Source organism: Nannobrachium achirus (assembly GCF_963921795.1).
Source record: "Nannobrachium achirus genome assembly, chromosome: 19".
NCBI classification, from domain to species: Eukaryota; Metazoa; Chordata; class Actinopteri; order Myctophiformes; family Myctophidae; genus Nannobrachium; species Nannobrachium achirus.
The window spans coordinates 41,850,749-41,870,280 of NC_137826.1; the positions used below are offsets into that span (position 1 = coordinate 41,850,749).

The 19,532-nt window shown below is 42.5% G+C and overlaps 1 protein-coding gene across 4 annotated transcripts in view; it reads left to right on the forward strand.

The window, feature by feature from the left end:
- The window catches only part of shroom1 (shroom family member 1), a 65,618-nt gene that overhangs the window by 9,905 nt on the left and 36,181 nt on the right, over positions 1–19,532 (forward strand). For 2 of the 4 annotated variants that reach the window (XM_080749858.1, XM_080749857.1), the window contains exon 2: positions 3,629–3,726. The exons of 1 other annotated variant lie outside the window; for it this stretch is intronic. The gene's annotated coding sequence lies outside the window, so the exon portion shown is untranslated. The remainder of the gene's footprint in view (positions 1–3,628; positions 3,727–19,532) is intronic. One more of the 4 variants, XM_080749856.1, reaches the window with a different exon arrangement.

Below are 19,532 nucleotides of genomic sequence, written 5' to 3' on the forward strand. Positions count from 1 at the left end.
CATTAGGTTTTAGTTTCAAGGAGAAAGTAGTCTAGATCTATTATCTCAGAATATATTATTTGATAGCTGGAACAGGTTGTTTCTGACCGGTGTTAACTGTATGCTTGTATTTGACCATACTCTTTCTACAACAAGTGCACTCTTGGTTCATTGCAAACATTCCTGACATACAACACTACATTTGCATCTCGCTCTCCCTCGCTCTTCTAGGTAACAAAGTCCAGCCAGTGAGCTGTTTTCTGGTGAAGTTTAATCTCTCTGTGATTTATTTTTTTGAAGTCTAACCTCTCCTCCGCTTTCTCCCTCTCATTCCAGCCTTGCTTTCTGTCTCCTGCTCTAATCCCTGGCCTGAGGCAGATAAACCTTTGGGGAAAAAAACAACAATAACAACAACCAAAAAGTATCCATTGTGTGACTCGCTCCCCTGTTCCCATCTAAATTAACCACGGTGTCAGACTCGACACAATGGGGAGATTACGAATCACTTGACTCCTGATCGTGGTGATTATAACTGTTAGGCTGTACCCCATGTGGATTTCAAAAGACGAGGACAATTTAAGCCGTAAGAAGTTCGTCTCATTGTGCCAAAGCCGGCATTCGCAGGCGATGCAAGCTAAAATGAGATACAAATGAGATGATAACTGTGAAGACTGGAGTCTGTAGCCTTCAGGCGTGGGTGGGACCGTAATTATAAAGACACTGGAACTGTCTCTGGAGCCGTATAGTGTGACTCCAACACTCTTTTGTTGGAGTCGCCAGGTGAGAGGTTATTTTCCAAAACAGTGATCCGTTGCTGTAGCCTGTCTGGTTGGAAGCAGTTTGCTTCTCCCCCTTGAGGTCTGAATGGTGTTGTTGTCTCCACCAGGCCAAAAGGCATGGCCGAGACTATGTTTTGCACCCTGTCTGTCTGTCTGTCTGTCTGTCCGTCCGTCGGCCCGTGTGTGTGTCCGTCCTTCCGTCCGTCTGTGTACAGCTAATCTCTGGCACCTATAACTGCACCGATCTGATATCTAAATATCACTCAAATCGGTACACAGTACACATGATCTTTTTGGTCATGTGATGAAGACGGATCGGTCTGATCTTTCATATTCTATCGTTTTTGATATCTATCTTGCGGTTCCCATCTGGCCACTCTACCGGCCACTCTACCCCTGAGCCACTGCCGCCCCAGATTGTCTCAGGTCTGTCAGGCAGTTTTGCTGGAGGAGAGCATATTTACTCTGTCTGTTCACCCTGTTATTATTGGTCTAGCTTTAAATCCTTGTTTGTAGTCCCTATGCACGGTTCTGTGGCAATACTGACTCACTGACTCACAACACTGGGTCAAGGGTCATCCAGTGTGTAATGACCTACCTTCTTGGTAGATGTATTTGGTCAGAATTTGCTAATGTTTGCTAATGCACATTTTAAAAGTGTGTTATTCCAATATTTGGGTATCCAGTCACGGCCAAAATGTCTCGAGGAATGCAGGCTATAGCTTATATTGCAACTGGAAATCTAGGCCAATGCAAAAATTCCTGTCCAAAACCTGAGACACTGCTATTTAAACAATATTTAAAAAATAAAACCTAAAAGAATATTTCACTTTCAAACATGTTACTTAGGGGTCATTTTAACGTCTACTCTGACTTTTGCATGCACCCCTGACAGTTTTTAAGTGCTTTATTCAATATTTACCGGTAGTTCAAGAGGATCAAGAAGATCTCTAACTTTTTCAAACAAATCAGACACTTTATAACAGTGGGGGCTGCAAGGACTTCTCGCACTCAGTATGATCTTCTCTAGAGTAATGTTTCACAAACTTTTTTCAATATGCGCTGTCCCTCTCAACTAAACGTATAAATAAATGGGATCAATGGATACATATATGATATCACTGAATGTGAACCAGCCTTATGTGAAACCATGCAAGCAAATATTTCTGGGGGGCGTCTCTAATGTCGATCGCCAACAGAGTGAATCGAGGTTAATAGGAATTTCCCTACTGCTTATAATTCTGTAAGGAATTTACAGCAAGTCCACCCTAAGGATAGAATCGCAGGTGATTTCCCTCTGAAAGAAAGTTAAGACCATACACACGCCGTTTTGTAACCATTATTCTATGTCCAGCAGGAATGAGTGGGAGGTGCAGGGAGAGAAAGAAAAAGGGTGATTTGTTCCTGGCATAAGGGATAAATTACCCTCAGATGCTTACACCATCATCAGTGAGTATGGAAGGCAAGGCAGGGTTCAGGAAGAATGTAGGTCATCTACAATGTGAGCCCCACGCGGCCTTGCTATCTTATCACTGTCTCTCTAGTGGTCACTTCAGTGGAGAGTGAATGCAGTGCAGGGGTCATCGCCATGCTGGCTTATGGTGGACATTTTTGTCCATATTCTGTTTTTGCCACGGACGCGCAAATGAGCGGACGATAATATTACCAGGAAGGAACACATAATGAGCTAGCCCTGCATGCATTACCATTACAGGTCTGTAAATCTGAGAGTTATTAAGGCCTCTCCAGACTTCGACCGAAATGTTCAGTGAGTTGTGTTTTCCGACGTGCAAATTTCCAAACTCATATTCGGTCTAATGCTTTTCAGAAGTCCCCAGGGACATAATTTTATGGTCGAAAAGGACCTTTTGACGGAAATCTTCGGTTTCGGTCGAAGTATGGACAGCCCTTTATGGTGGTCCTTGAAAATAACAGTAACTTGATAATGACAGTGGTTTAATAAACCACTGTCCTAGTGGACTCATAATGTGCCATAGTGTCATAGTATCAGTGTCGTACTGTAATGGGCCTGGGTCTTGTGATCAAAATAAGAACATTATAAATGTTATGTAAAAACAAGAATCTAGAATTTGCCACGGACAAGGACAAGTCTTGCCACGGACACTGAGCGAGTGTCATGGTACAGTAATCCTTTTTAGAGACGAACAGTTCCATCACATTTGGAACCATTTCGGGAACCGGTTTGATCACATTGTCGGACCTGGTGTGAGGACTTTACCTCTGCTATGTAATTACAAATGTTCTCAAACTTTTTTTTTATTTCAAGGACCACCAGAACTCAGAGACTGTACGAATGGAACTCCATTTGGTTCCATTTGTACACTCTCAGAGTTACAGACTTCCAAGGGTACATCTGGAACCCCATATGGGAATCGTCAAAGGGAACCTCTAAGGAAGCGGAATCGTTCAAATCCAAACGGATCCCAACCCTACCTGTTGTACAGTGGCGGCCATCTTGGGGTTGATGATGGGGAGGTAGAAGTGCACCGTTTGTCCACAAACAAACAGTCCCTCTGTGCTGTGCATGTTTTTTTGCAATGCAAATCTGGCACAGCCCCAGGAGGACACTGTTTCCTGTCACAGGGAGACAGGGTCCTTTCCTTGCCGCTGCCGCCATGCGCTGCGGTTCACAGGCCAGCGTATCGGGTGTCGAGACGCTCCTTTGTTGTTTTGCTGTTGTGTGAAGCCTTCATATCGGGTATAAAAGAAGAGATTATTGTCATTCTGTGGACATCCTCTGGCCCTTTCATATTAGAGGATAACGGTGACCTACTTTCCTCTCGTGGATCTCTTTTTAAAAAGTCTCATGTGTCTCTTTTCTCTCACTCTCTCTTTCTTCCTCTGACCAGCAGCAGACATGATGTCACGTTGCATATGGCCATAGAGCAGCGGAGGGTTGTATGCCTGAATGAGCCGCGGCATCTGTCATCCATTCACTTCCTCAGAGGTCAGTAACTCTGTAGAATGTACTGTATGTGAATGTGTGTGTGTGTTGTGTGTGTGTGTGTGTGTGTGTGTGTGTGTGTGTGTGTGTGTGTGTGTGTGTGTGTGCGTGCGTGCGTGCGTGCGTGTGTAACAAACTCAAATATGAGGTAATGTGGATAGGTGTGTTCACCAGAAGTAGGCCATAGATGAGATTTGTCAGTCAATGGGTGATTGGCGATAATGATCTCAGGGGAGCGTGGTGCATGCCACGTACACACACATATTTGATTTATACCTGCTGTGAGAGTCAGTACTGCTCTGTCTCTACGCAGCCCTGACTGAAGGCGTAATGATGTACAAATGGCAGATTTCGGCTGCTGAGGGAGTATTTACTTTCTTGACTGCAGAAGAGATTTTGATTTATTGGGACAGCTTGGAGGTGTGGATTTAATTCTGATGCCCGAGTGTCCATTTTCTCTCCCACTCTGAGGTTTTCATGTGTGAATTCCTCCACATTTTAAAACGGTTACATATGACTGCAAGTTAAAGGCTGAGCTCATCAGGGTCCTATTTTGATGGCATGGCAGAATGCCAACCCATCAAAACAGGGTTTGCCCATATGTCAGTGTCAACACACCAGTTGATACGCAGCACTGATATGCACATTGTTTAGATCAACCTTTTTGATCCCTCGGATTTTGAAATGGTTTTGAAACGGTGTGACTGGCGTGTGCGGTATTACACAAAATCCCCAGAGGTAGATTGATTCTCAACTCATTCCACAGACTACTTTGAGTCCATACTTTTCAGAAGTATCGTCTATTCCAGGGGATCCCAAACTTTTCCTTGCCAAGGACCCCAAATACCTGTAGCCTCAAGTCAGAAAAATATATATTGTTTTCTCTTTTTTTCCTTTTTTTTACAATAAAAATGACATGCCCAAAATGTAATTTCACAACAAACTTATGAATTGAATTTGAATTTAGATTATTTTTTATCCCGTTTTTCAAATTACCCCCAAATGTCACCCCCACTGTACCCCCTGGGGCTGTGGCCCCCCCTGGTGCAACAGTCTGAAAACCTGTGGTCTATCCATCAACTGACAGAGTGCCGAATGAGTTGACGAGAGATGGAGGCAAACCCCTCTCATAATTGCCTCTGGTTCGAGTGTCTCAAAGCAAGCGGGAGAGCGAGTGTGTTGACTGAGCATTTTGTGTGTGGATTGAGGTTTCTGTGTCTGTCACATGAAGGCTGCCATTGTGTGGTAGCTGTACACCACAAGGCTATAACCGTAGCCTGTACTACAATGACATCTGTTTTTGAGTAACCTGAGAGACAATTGACCATATTCACACGGCAGGCATTTTACTCTTAGCTCATAGTTTTGGGCCCCCTTAAGGCCTAGTGGAAATAAACCTGTGTCACAGTCTAGTGCAACAGGTGAATGCAACCAGGTTCGGCGTCTTCCAGTCTGAAATAATCACACATTGCCAGGTCAACTTTACTTGGCACTTCTTTGCTGGGATATTTTACTAAACTATGCGACAGAAACAAAACGATGTGACACAATTATAAGGATTGAGTGTCAAATAGTTTCTTTCAATTGGCAAAAAAAAAAATGTAATTTTTATAATTGGCCCAGATCGCTTACTTTCTCAAATTCAGTCACCTATTGGCCCTTTAACCAACAATGTCAGGCCTGTTGCCAAACAACAATTTTGAGTTATATAAAGACATGAAATCATCATACATTCCTTTCATTTCTTCATGCATTAACCATTGCGATGGTGTTTTAACTTGCCTTAAGCAAAAACAATTCCAATTTTGTTTGCTGTTGTTTTACTCCGAATTAAACGTGTTTATCTTGTATCCTGTATGAGTTCTCTCTCCCCCTGATTGGATGAAATTTGTATCCCGATCTGAACATTTGTATTTCTGCTTACTAAAGAGCTGGAGAGCCCTATTATTGACAGTCTATGACAGGTGTCTCTGAGTACAGGGGCCGCCAAATCTTTGTATGATACAATATATATATTTTTTAACATTAGCCCTAGCATCCCTATTCTTTTTTATTATTATTATTTTTTTGTTTTTGTTTTTGGGCTTTTTAGAGTTCTCAAATTCTGCCCGAACCCAACCATACCCGAACCCGACCCGACATTTAGGGTAGGGTAGGGCATAAAATGTATGCTATTTAGTTGGGCCGGCCGGGTAGGGCCTCGGGCTCAATGAAAAAAGAAAAAAAAAATCTATTATTTTATTACTAAATTCTTTCCAAAACCCGACCATACCCGACCGACCCAACATTTTCGGGCCGGGTTGGGCCTAAAATGTATGCTAACTAGTCGGGCCGGGTATGGCCTGGGGCCGGCCCAGTGTAAACAAAATACATTAATTTAAACAACACTGATGATAGCTCCCCGGTCTATAGCAATGATTACTGTGGGAATATAGAACTATTTAACACTTTTTTTTGTTTTACCCCACAGGGTTCAATAAAGTGTAGCTTAACTTATATAAGCTCCTATAGTGGAGTTTGTCAGGAAAGGACCCAGTGACATCATGTGGTTTGTGTTTGGTCTCTGGATGTAACCTTTCTGACTGCAACCCTTATCAAGCACATCAGTTCTACCCAATACCGCAGCCACAGCTCCCAATGATAGGAAATATTGCTGCATATACGATTGTATAACCGGACACCATTGTCTTCAGCAGTTATATAACTGCTGTTTAATTTGACTTTTATGGGTATGAAGAGTGTGTGCGTGCGTGCGTGCGTGCGTGCGTGCGTGCGCAGTACCAGTGCATGTTTGCATATTGCCCATAAAAGTTGTTGGTTCAACAGGGCAATAAATAATCAGCGACATCCCACAGCAGATAAATAGATAATTGATATTTGAACAGTTGCTTCTACAAAGTAAATTAAATTGTGTGTGAAGAAAATTATATTTGAAGCCATGTTTGTTTCATTTGTTTCTATAACCAACCACGTCGGTAGGCGTGACGACTCGTTTTGCACTACTTCTCCCCAATCCCCTGGAACCAGGCCACTTACAAGATATGTTTTTGTACATTTTCAGGCCGGGATGCTGATTTTATCCAATCAGGAGAGAGAACCCCACAAAGATAATATAACATATGTATTTTCAGAAACACAATTTCAGTGTTAAATAACTGATTTATGAATCACCTGTGACTTGGGGGGATAAATATTTGGAAAATAGTAGATCTGCAAGCACTTTAAAAAACTGTGATTTTCTTTTGTTGAAAACATAATTGGTAAGTGGATATTTTGTAAAAAAGAGCTGTTGTTGTTACCTCTGCTTCACGTTGCTTATCATGCACATTCCTATCCTTGTCTCCGTGCCAAGCAGCCAAGCTATGTAACCGTCTCTGATAAGGCGACAAGGGGACAGAGTGCCCCGCTGGCACACAACGTGCTGTCAGGTGTGTGACCTGGAGAGACACAAGGACAGGGCTTCTGGCTTTTATTGGCTATGGGTGGTGTCCATATTCTCACTAGGAACAAACGGTCACCAGTGGTGTAAAGTAACTAAGTACATAATACTCAACTACTGTACTTGAGTACAATTTTTAGGAAGGCCTATTTCTTTTTCTTTCTTTTTTACTTTTAGGCTGCACCCACACCAAAGTACCTACAGTATGAGAGTGGATTCCCCATTCCGCCAATGCATTTCAATGAGAATGGAACAATTTTTTTTGGCCGAAATCCGCGAATGGTAGCAAACCGCTCCATTCCCATTGAAATGCATTGGCAGAATCCGCCCTCATAGGTAGAATAAAAGTGTGGTGTGACCGTGCCCTAACAGAGCATTTCTATATTGCAGTATTGATACTTTTACAAAAAAAAAATAGTATATTTTTTCCACCATTGTCTCCCTGTCTCTTTCACACTTTCTCTCTGTCTCCCCTTTTTTTCTCTCCCGATCTCCTCTGGAAAACTTTTCGTTGCGTAAAAAGAGACTCTGCGTATTGTTCCTGTCCAGGATGTCGACTTCCTTTTTGCCTGGAGAAGGTTATTATGCTAAAGAGGGAGAAGAGAGTGTACTTATTACGCTGAATGTGGTAAGAGACCAGACTGAGATATAATTAAATGGAAATAATATGGCATGCTTATACAACAGGTAGTTCCCACAGCACCCTTGTGTTGTTCTGATTGGCCAAGAGGCATTCGGAGACGTGCCAATATTAACCACAACCCACCAGGTGAAACGGCAGGTAAATCTCAGGTTAAAGTATCACTTTAGTGATACGCTGTGGAACAGAACAGTCCAGCTGGTGTTAAGTTGTCTATAGTAACGGTAGACAATGGAGAACTATTTTGGAATGCAGAGGAGCTGAAAGCAAAAATGGCACTCCACTTATCGTGCCTACACGTAGGCCTGTCACAATTATTGCATAATCGCAATTATTTTTGTATAATCATCATAATCGTTTCCATGTTTTAAAATGTTCCAATGTTCAATGCCAAAAACAAAATGTAATTGTTAATCGTTATTTGTGTGACAATTATTTGTGTGACAATTACACGATTACAAATTAATTGTGACAGCCGTACCTACACGGCAGCACAGAAGTGACAATAACCAACATAAAGCATTCTGTCTTGCGTCCTAATAGCCTACTTAACCACTAACCCTAACCACAAACCCTAGAATCTCTATTCTGGGGCTAACATTTCTTTTCAAATCTTTTTATTGGAATTTCAATGTCACAGTTCACGGCAGGTATATACAATGACACCCCAAATCGTATTCCTATGAGAGTATAATTACACAAAAATAGCATGAGATCTGAGGACTATCACTGAACATAAAGAGTAAAAGAAGAAGAAAAGGCCCACCCAGACCCCTTCATATTCCCAATTTAGTAAATAAGCCAATCCCCAATACCCTACTTCTCTATGAGCGATCCATCCCTGCTAGTCCCCACAGTAGTCATTTGGAGGGTGCAGACAGCCATGGGTCCGGTACCCGAGCCGTCAAGCCACATTTCATGAAAATTGCAGATGTGAGCTTTTTTGAGCTATTGAGCTATTTTTGGCTAAGATATTTGGCACTTAGGGAATTACTAGCGAACCTACTGTAGTACAGAGAGGTTAAATGAACACGTGTGTGTGTCTGTGTGTATCTGTTTGTGTGTGTGTGTGTGTGTGTGTGTGTGTGTGTGTGTGTGTGTGTGTGTGTGCGTGCGTGCACATGTGTGCATGTGCATCAAGTGCAGACACCAACTGACCTTGATTCTTGCGCCATCTATTAAGGCCACTGAGTCTCCCACTGCAGCCACAGATGACAAAGCACTTATGAAACAACCAACAGGCCACTGCTGTGCTCACACATTGTGAAATAGCTGTAGGAATTGGGCCACACATTTTTCATCTGATAAGAAGAAAGAATTGTGTTAAATTAAACTGGCGTAGGATCATACGAACGTCAAACCGAGGCACATTTACATCCTTGATCAGAGTTAGAATGACTGTGGCTGCCAAGTATAATACATTTGCAGACATTTTATCGTATTAAATAATACAGGTGCAAAGACACACACGGTACAGTGATAACAGAGGCTTACAGTAGAAGGATAGGATAGGACCATGGAAGACAGTAAAGAAACTAACATAAGTGTATACGGGCCTGGGGTATCTGCGTATTTCTAACGTTAAGATTTTAAGACCTCTAAAATTAAGAAGAAAAGAAGAACATTACTGGGGCGCCCGCTGGCCTGGTGGTCAAGGCGCATACCACATACTAGGCTATGATGCCTGCTGGCGTCGCCGGTTCAATTCCCGATCCGGACGACCTTTGCTGCATGTCATTCCCCATCTCTCTCCCCATTTCCTGTCAGTCTACTATCCTATCAAATAAAGGCATAAAAAGCCCAAAAACAAATCAAAAAAAAAAAGAAGAACATTACTGCGTCAAAAGTTATCAACATATCATTAATCTATAAGAAATGGACAAACATTGTCCAAATTGTCAAATATTACAGGTAAGAAAGAGGCGAACATTGTGACAATTGTGTCAATCTACTGTACTTGTTCATTACGTTTTGGGTCTGAGAGGCTACAGTAAATGTCATCAAATGGTGGTCCGTGTGGCTCAAATGCCCAATAAATGATGGACCTTGATATGAAAAAGGTTGAAAACCACTGCAGTACAGTAAAGCTGGTTGCACACTGCTGCGTTTTTTCTTTGCGAAATGCGTTTTACAGGGCAAGGATAGAGAGAGAGAGAGTCAGATGGAGAGAGCAAGGGACCCAGAGGTCCGAAAATAAATACGAAACGGGCAGCAGTGTGCAAACGTGATAGACATAACCTGAGGTTGATTTCTTTATTTACATGCTCCGAAATTCGCTCCTATATTATATATACTTATCGTATGTAACAGCGGCAAGTGGGACAAAAGAACAACGTCATGTTATTACATAGTCTTCTTTTGCAACAACACTTTGTGTAAGTTGTGATAAGTCCCTTAGTAGTCAGTTTGCCCTGCATTTAGCTGGCATTACTCTGCCTAATCTTAATACATAACATAAATACCCCAGTTCAATCAAATCTTTTAACGGGGCATGCATACACTAGAGCCTTTATTGTTCCTTAATCTACACAATTTACAACACTTTAGTTCATCAAGGTTTTTTTTTCTTCCTGACGTTGTGAAAATGTGACATACATATGCATTAGTCATTCTCAGGTACACTGGTATGCAGTGTTTAACCCGCTAGCTACTGTAGCTACTATCATCACCTGTCAGTTAAATCAATGGGTCTCAACCTGGGGCCAGGGACCCCCAAGCCAGCAAGGGCGCCCTTCCTCCCCCAAGGGGGGATTTTGGATGACAGTGAAGTGACGATTTAAGTACTCTAAAGATCTTTTTAATACCTAAAAAAAGAAAGAAATAAAGAAAGAAGACCATTACTATATCAACAGCAATCAACAAACTATACAATAAAAACTGGTCAAGAAAGAGGCACTTACAAAAAAAAGCTGATCTACAAGTGTCAAGCGCCTTGAGTTGCGAGGCATTGTGAGCTTGTAGATTTGCTATTTTCACAATATTTTTCTGTGGAACAGAGTCAAACTTAACGGAATGCCTCAACTCCCACAATTTAAGCATTGTATTCTGCATTTTTTCTCTCTCTTTCACTCTCTCTCTCTCTCTCTATCTCTCTCTCTCTCTCTCTCTCTCTTTCACTCTTTCTTCTTCTTCTTTTTCTTCTACCCCTGGGCACTGTAACTTAGAGTTTTAGTGCTCCCTGGGGATTTGTGTAGTAGCCCGGTGGGACTGTGTAGCAGGTGGGAAGGGTGGGAATATACCGGTATGTAGGATGAATGTGGTGTTATGTAATGTCAAGGAAACAAAAGTGGAAAAAAATCAATACAAATATTGAACACCTCAACTCCTACAATTACAAGGGCTTATCAGTTCAAATACCTTTATTGCGGGGGCCCTGAAAACGTTGAGATTGAGAACCCCCTGAGTTAAATGATGAAGCCCCTTCATAACGAGCGCGTCTGCTTTGACTGGACGTATGGCAGCCGGTGATGCAGTGTAACTACATAACATAAGTCTTTTGTCTCATGAGAGGCCATGTCCTCCCAGAGGAACCACCCAGAACAGCCTCTTCTTGCTGCAGGGCAGGGGGATGTCGGGGCCATGTCCTGGTCAACACAATGGGCGGCGCTGGGGCCACCGCGGGTAAAGGACTCCATGTGTTGTTATGTGTGTGTGTCTATAGTCAGACGGACCACATGGACCCCACAATGGATTACGTAACTGGAGGGCATAACATACTGCCGAAGCCTGGCATGGAGTCAGTCAGCTGATAATATATGGACCGCTATTGTCTTTCACCCTTTATTAGACAGCATGACTTATGATGTGGTTGCCGGGGCAGGGCAACCAGACTATAGTACTTGTCCGACTTTCTTTACCCTCCTAGGTAAGCGTTATTTTGCCGCGCTACTTCTCCCACAGTTTTGGTGGCACGCACTTACTTGGGCCATATGTGAAATCTACCGGCTTCATTGGGAATCGAACATTTTGCTTAGAGATACGTTATATTGTTTAATTTATATACACTAGTCATGTGCCCAGGGGGATGTGCACAGTATCTGAGGGATTGATAGGAGTCCCTCACGGGCGGTAGAAAGGGTCGCGTTTTGAACATGGTGATTGAAAAAGCAAGATCAGGAGAGGAATCCGCCATGTTACGTACCTCTGCGTTACTGGGAAAATAGTATCCATGATCCGAGTAATGGGGATATATTAAGCATTTGTATAACTTTTTCTTGATTCATACAATGAATGCTTGTTAAAAAACCCAATAAACAAAAGTAAAAAAAAAAAAAAAAAAAAAAAAAAAAAAAAAAGGATGTCCTGTTTATTTTTACGATAATGTTTTCTTTCAGTCAGGACCACTTTTTACCAAACCTGGGCCACAGCGTTTTGTCACGGTAGGTAGAAAAGACCGCGCATTGAACATGGTGATTGAAAAAGCTAGACCAGGAGAAGAATCCGCCATGTTACGTTATCTCCGCGTTACTGTGAAAATAGTATCCATGATACGAGTTGTGCGAGGGGATGATAGAGTGCAGGATCTCAATAATACCGCAACAGAAGCTTGTGATTGGCTGCAGGGAGACTGCACATCCTGGTCACGTGTACCACACTGCATTTTGGGAAATGTAGTGTTTTTCCCATATTGTCGGTTTTTGATCACCGTGGTAGATCCTTCATTGCGGTAGCAAAGTACAGTAACTACAGTACAGTATAGATATTGTAAAACGCGGCAAACGCGTCGTGGGCCTCCAGAGACATCAAAGAGATTGGCGTGTAGACGCCTCGTGGGCATCCCATCCCATGAGTTAAAGTTGGTGTAAAGGTGGTTGCACACTGCACTGTGTGTTTTCGTTGCGTTTTGGAAATCCGAAAGCCGTAGGCCAGGGAGAGAGAGAGGAAAGAAAGAGAGAGCAAGGGACTCAGTGCGACAGCTGCGAAAATCGGGAAAAATCAACCCTGGTCCGAAAATAAATACGAAACGGGCGGCAGTGTGCAAACGTGATTGACATAACGTGAGGTTGATTTTTTTATTCACGCACTCCGAAATTCATTCCGATATTCGGCCTGAAAAACGCAGCTGTGTGCAAAGACCTTATGTGATATTTTTGGAGGGTAGAAATGGAATAAAGAAAGCTCTATATTAAACAGACATTTTTAGATAAGGATACCAATTTTATTCAATCAGGACAGGAGGGAGATAATTTATCAGCTCAATTTGTTCCAGTTCCAATTTTGTCTACTCTTTTTTGTTTTCATTTTATCTGGTGTTCTTATTTATTTTAAGACCTAATAATTACCGAATGTCAAGTCTTCAGTGGTTCTCAAATGTTTTATTTTCAAGGACCTCCTTAACTCTGAGAGTGTATTTGGTTCCATTTGAACTCTCCCAGAGTTACAGACCTGTTATGGTCATTCAGGGCTAGCTCTTTATGTGTTTCTGGTAATATTATTCTCTACTAATTTTGTATGTCCGTGACCATTTTGACAGAAATGTCCACCACAAGCCAGCATGACGATGACCCCTGGTCAGTGGTCACAAACATGATATCACAAAAACGACCACCTGGGGTGAAGGAGCAGCCTGCATGGGCTTAGTAAACTCTTGTCAGAAGTTGAGTGGGGGAGACTGGAGATGAGGCCTATGTGTCGACCCAGTCCAACCTTTCTTGAACAAGAAGTAGGTTAATGTTGTTTGTTTCTTGATTCTTTTTTTCGGTCTGTTATGTTTGTCCTCGCCATCATCCTGTCGAAGAGTGATCTCTTCTTTCACACATTCCGTGGCCTTTCTCCGTTCTCTCCTTTCATTACATTCCTCAGCCTGGCCATCTTTTGTCAGTGTGGCGCCTCTAGTTGTGTCACACACATGCATACTTTTGTGCTCATATTGTCGTGCTGTCATGTTTTTTTGTTTTGTCTTGTTTCTCCAGTGCAGAATGTAGCTCAGGAGGGATCCTTTGCACATTTGGGCCATCCTCCCTGACTAAAGAAATTCTCAGTTGACTAACAGTCATAGGAATTTTCCGACCAAATTCCTATGACTTAATCAATTTGTTATTTTTATTTGAACATTTTTAAAATGTATTTTTTTTCGAAATTTGAAAAAAACATTTCCACAGTTCACATTTCCAAGGATTTTCAGCTTTTTTGAATTGAATTGAATCAACTAATCTGTCAAAGTGTGTTTGCATCGTACAATCATGCAGAGAACAGCCTTTACAGGTTGAGCTCTGAAGTGACTGAACATTGTGATGTTTTTCATAATTCCAATAATTGAAAGTTGTAGACTGTCAGAATGAAAGATATAAATCCAGCCTCTTCACTAGATTCAGAATGGAACAAAGCATAGTCAATGCCAAACAACTAACAAATGTTGGTCTACTCTACTAAGACCAAGCGATTAATCAAGTATTCTAACTACTAGAAGCTGGGCCGCCCTTCGGGCGGCCCAGCGTCTAGTCGGCGACCTGGCCAACTCGGGAACGATGTAAAGAAATTCTCAGTTGACTAACAGTCATAGGAATTTTCCGACCAAATTCCTATGACTTAATCAATTTGTTATTTTTATTTGAACATTTTTAAAATGTATTTTTTTTCGAAATTTAAAAAAAACATTTCCACAGTTCACATTTCCAAGGATTTTCAGCTTTTTTGAATTGAATTGAATCAACTAATCTGTCAAAGTGTGTTTGCATCGTACAATCATGCAGAGAACAGCCTTTACAGGTTGAGCTCTGAAGTGACTGAACATTGTGATGTTTTTCATAATTCCAATAATTGAAAGTTGTAGACTGTCAGAATGAAAGATATTAATCCAGCCTCTTCACTAGATTCAGAATGGAACAAAGCATAGTCAATGCCAAACAACTAACAAATGTTGGTCTACTCTACTAAGACCAAGCGATTAATCAAGTATTCTAACTACTAGAAGCTGGGCCGCCCTTTGGGCGGCCCAGCGTCTAGTCGGCGACCTGGCCAACTCGGGAACGATGTAAATAGAGAATGAATGCCCCGCCCTTTAATGCAAACCCCATTATACCTGTTGTCATAGGACCCGTTTTGACCATCTGTTTGCCTGTGTCCATTTATGCCCATATATGGAGATATCTGTATCTGTCTGTCTGTCGGCGTCCATTTTATGTCCATATATGGAGATCACTGCAGATATAGTTCTGGGTCCATTTTATGCCCATATGCCCATATATGGAGATATCTGTCTATTTGCGTCCATTTTATGCCTGCCCCACCCTTTAATGCAAACCCCAATATACCTGTTGTCATAGGACCCGTTTGGACCATCTGTTTGCCTTCTGTTAGCCTTTGTCCCCACCCTTTAATGCAAACCCCAATATACCTGTTGTCATAGGACCCGTTTTGACCATCTGTTTGCCATTGTCCCCTTATTTCTGGGTCCATTTTATGCCCATATGCCCATATATGGAGATATCTGTCTATTTGCGTCCATTTTATGCCTGCTCCACCCTTTAATGCAAACCCCAATATACCTGTTGTCATAGGACCCGTTTTGACCATCTGTTAGCCTTTGTCCCCACCCTTTAATGCAAACCCCAATATACCTGTTGTCATAGGACCCGTTTGGACCATCTGTTTGCCTTCTGTTAGCCTTTGTCCCCACCCTTTAATGCAAACCCCAATATACCTGTTGTCATAGGACCCGTTTTGACCATCTGTTTGCCATTGTCCCCTTATGCCCATATATGGAGATCTCTGCACACACAGTACCGGTTGCGGAAAACTCTGATGTCAGACATCAGCTCCGCATTCGGGGATTCATTTTATGCCCATACCCCTTATGCCCATATATGGAGATCTCTGCACACACAGTACTGGTTGCGGAAAACTCTGATGTCAGACATCAGTTCCGCATACGGGCATTCATTTTATGCCCATATATGGAGAACGTGGGAAGAAACATTCACAGAGATTTTTTGTTGACTCATGTGGCGTACGTGATGTCAGAGCCTTTTATGAAGTGATGTCACAATGAGTCAGCGCTTCCTCTGGAACAGCCTGATGTCAACAATCAGCTCCGCATAAGGAGATTCCGAATATGGAGAACGTGGGAAGAAACATTCACAGAGATTTTTTGTTGACTCATGTGGCGTACGTGATGTCAGAGCCTTTTATGAAGTGATGTCACAATGAGTCAGCGCTTCCTCTGGAACAGCCTGATGTCAACAATCAGCTCCGCATAAGGAGATTCCGAACGTTTCGCGCCGGTTTCGGAAAACCGCGAGTCGGGTCGGGTCGAGGCCCGGCACTGCACTCCGCGCGGCGGCGGGGAACGCGCGTGCCGAATCTGAAGCCGGTGGGACGAACGGTTCTCGAGATACGCGGATTACAAACAAACAGACAGACAGACAGAGATTTGTCGCATTTATAGATAGATGAGGGGACAGCTCTAGTGCATATCCATCCCTTATTGCGACCGTCAGGGAGCAGTTTACTACCAGTAAGACTCCCTAATCGGGAGATAAGCGACCGTTGGTCGCTTATCTCCACAAATAGGCCAAAAGTTTGTTTTACCAATTATTACACTCTATGTGAACATTTACATCAACAAATCCCAAGTACTATGCAGAACGACCCATTTCAAGTTTTTAATGTACAACAATATTTAGAAAACTAGACCTTACCCGTTTGAAGATATGTGCTCCAATATATGTGCAGAGTGTGGGTTATGGAGAAATTAACTGTAACTGGTGCGTGTGTGAGAATATGTGGGAGCATCATAATGTAAGGAGCAACCCATGGAGGAGTGTATATTTTTTGATGGATACAAATAATTTAACAGCTAAATAAGGTGAATAGAATATGGGGATGTATGCGCTTGCCATACCCGTCGGAAGATAAGACACATCAAATGCACCCGGTGCATTAGTGACCCGTGCATGCAGGCAAACCACATATATGAGAGAGAGAGAGAGAGAGAGAGAGAGAGAGAGAGAGAGAGAGAGAGAGAGAGAGACACTGCAACTTCAGTCCGCACGTCACCACCCCCTGTTGGTGGGTGGTTTGTAGTGGAAAAGCATTTACTGACTGACTGACTGACTGACTGACTGACCTACTGACTGACCCGCAAAATTAGTATATAGATAGATCTACAAGCTCACAATGCTACGCATTGTCCTCGTCCCTTATATTCCCATAGGTTATATGGAGATCTCAGTGTTTGTCAGTCCTTGTTCATGTATGCCCATATATGGACATCTCTATATCTACTGTAACAGTCCTTGTCCCTTTATGCCCATAGATGGAGATCTCTTAACTGTAAGTCCTTGTCCCTTTTATGCCCATATATGGATATTCCTGATGTCATCAGTATATGAACATATATGGGCTTTCTGATATGCCCATATATGGAGATCTCTTAACTGTAAGCCCTTGTCCCTTTTATGCCCATATATGGATATCCCTGATGTCATCCGTATATGCCCATATATGGGCTTTCTAATATGCCCATATATGGAGATCTCTGTATCTCCATATATGGGTATAAAAGGATACTTCAGGTCTGACATCAGGTTTGTTTATATTGGGTTGCTAGGTTTGACATCACAAACTCCATGGGCCATCTGACCTAGAAATCTATATTTGGGCATAGATGACTCATCGTGACCTCATCATGATTTCAATCGCTATAAAAGGACTCTCAGTGACATACACTCTCCACAGATAAAGCAGTCAACCAGCCTACCAGTCAACCCATTCTTTGATTACTTTGTACAACTAGATTAACTTTTCAATGGCATCCCCACTGGAATTGACCGAAATGTACGACAGACAATGCCGGTCTTATATAGGGGTCATTTGTGTACGGTGTGATGTCATACTGATGTCAGCAGTGTGATGTCATACTGATGCGGAGATATGAGCAGGGCAAAGGTGTGACGTGTGACGTGTGACGTGTGACTCAGGGACGGACGGCCGGTGGAGGTTTTGATACTAAACTGCGACCTTACGGTCGCAATGAAAACCTCCACCGGCCGTCCGTCCGTCACACGTCACACGTCACACCTTTGCCCTGCTCATATCTCCGCATCAGTATGACATCACACCACATGTGTACACAAACCTTTGTGTACGTTGCTGTGGCAACAGTCTGTTGTTGCTGGTTTGTTAGTGTACGTTAGCAACCACCTTAGCAACCATGGTTTTACCCTAGCAACCAACTGTTTACCCTAGCAACCAACTGTTTACCATAGCAACCATGTTTTTTTACCCTAGCAACCAACTGTTTACCATAGCAACCAGATACGCAGAGCAGGGATCTCCATATATGGGCATAAACAGGTGACATCACACTGATGTCAGATACTCAGAGCAGGGATTTCTCCATAATATATGGGCATAAAGGGATTCTGTTAGGGATCTCCATATATGGGCATAAAAGGGATTCTGTTAGGGATCTCCATATATGGGCATACAAGGGATTCTGTTAGGGATCTCCATATATGGGCATAAAAGGGATTCTGTTAGGGATCTCCATATATGGGCATAAAAGGGATTCTGTTAGGGATCTCCATATATGGGCATAAAAGGGATTCTGTTAGGGATCTCCATATATGGGCATAAAAGGGATTCTGTTAGGGATCTCCATATATGGGCATAAAAGGGATTCTGTTAGTGATCTCCATATATGGGCATAAAAGGGATTCTGTTAGCTGTTAGTGATCTCCATATATGGGCATAAAAGGGATGCTGTTAGGGATCTCCATATATGGGCATAAAAGGGATTCTGTTAGGGATCTCCATATATGGGCATGAAAGGGATTCTGTTAGGGATCTCCATATATGGGCATAAAAGGGATTGTATCCCAGATGATGCCCTGTTAGGAGATCCACACTAACAGAATCCATATATGGTCCTACCGACAGCTGCTATAAGCCAACCCTGGCGATAAGGTCTGAGTCGAAGAAATGCTTCTTTCCTGGCAAGAATTGCCCCTTTATACTGTAGGGCTCGTTTGTGTATTGTATGACATCACGCCACATCATCGGCTGAGGACTGTGTGATGTCATCATATCTCCATATATGGAGACATAAGTTGCTCATGCCCAAATATGGGCTGGTGAGGTCAGACTTAGTGTGATGCGTAGGTTATCTCCATATATGGAGATTCAACTTCAATGAGTAACCATGGCAAACTGTCAACTGCCCGTATGTCTTGATAATTGGTAAAACAAATTTTTTGGCCTATTTGTGGAGATAAGCGACCAACGGTCGCTTATCTCCCGATTAGGGAGTCTTACTGGTAGCCTGAGTTATACTTGCTTGTGCCTTGTGTCGCACAAGTATGAGTATGATTATGATACAGTATTGAGGCATATGGCTGCCTGTGAGGTTCTACTGTATCTTTTTCCCCCAGTCCTGCTGAGTCCCAGACCAGTGTGTCAGTGAATTGGTGTGTGTTAGTTTGTGAGTGTGTGTCCCTGACCATTGTTTTTATGTGTGTGATTGAGATGAGGAGATTGAGTTGCCCATTAGAGCATCGTGCCAGACTTCATCATCTATAACCTTACCCAGTTCCTGTTCCCAATCCAATCCTGTTTTTGATTTTGTCCAAAGAGATTACTGTGTCATGGAGATGTCCAAAATTGTGTCAATAAGCAATTTAGGGATAGCATTTGGGATGGAAGTATTATTAATTCTGACGTGTTGTCTATATAAAGATCCTTTCACTTAACAAGATCTGCTCTCTGCCCCCCAAAAAAAGGGCTGCATCA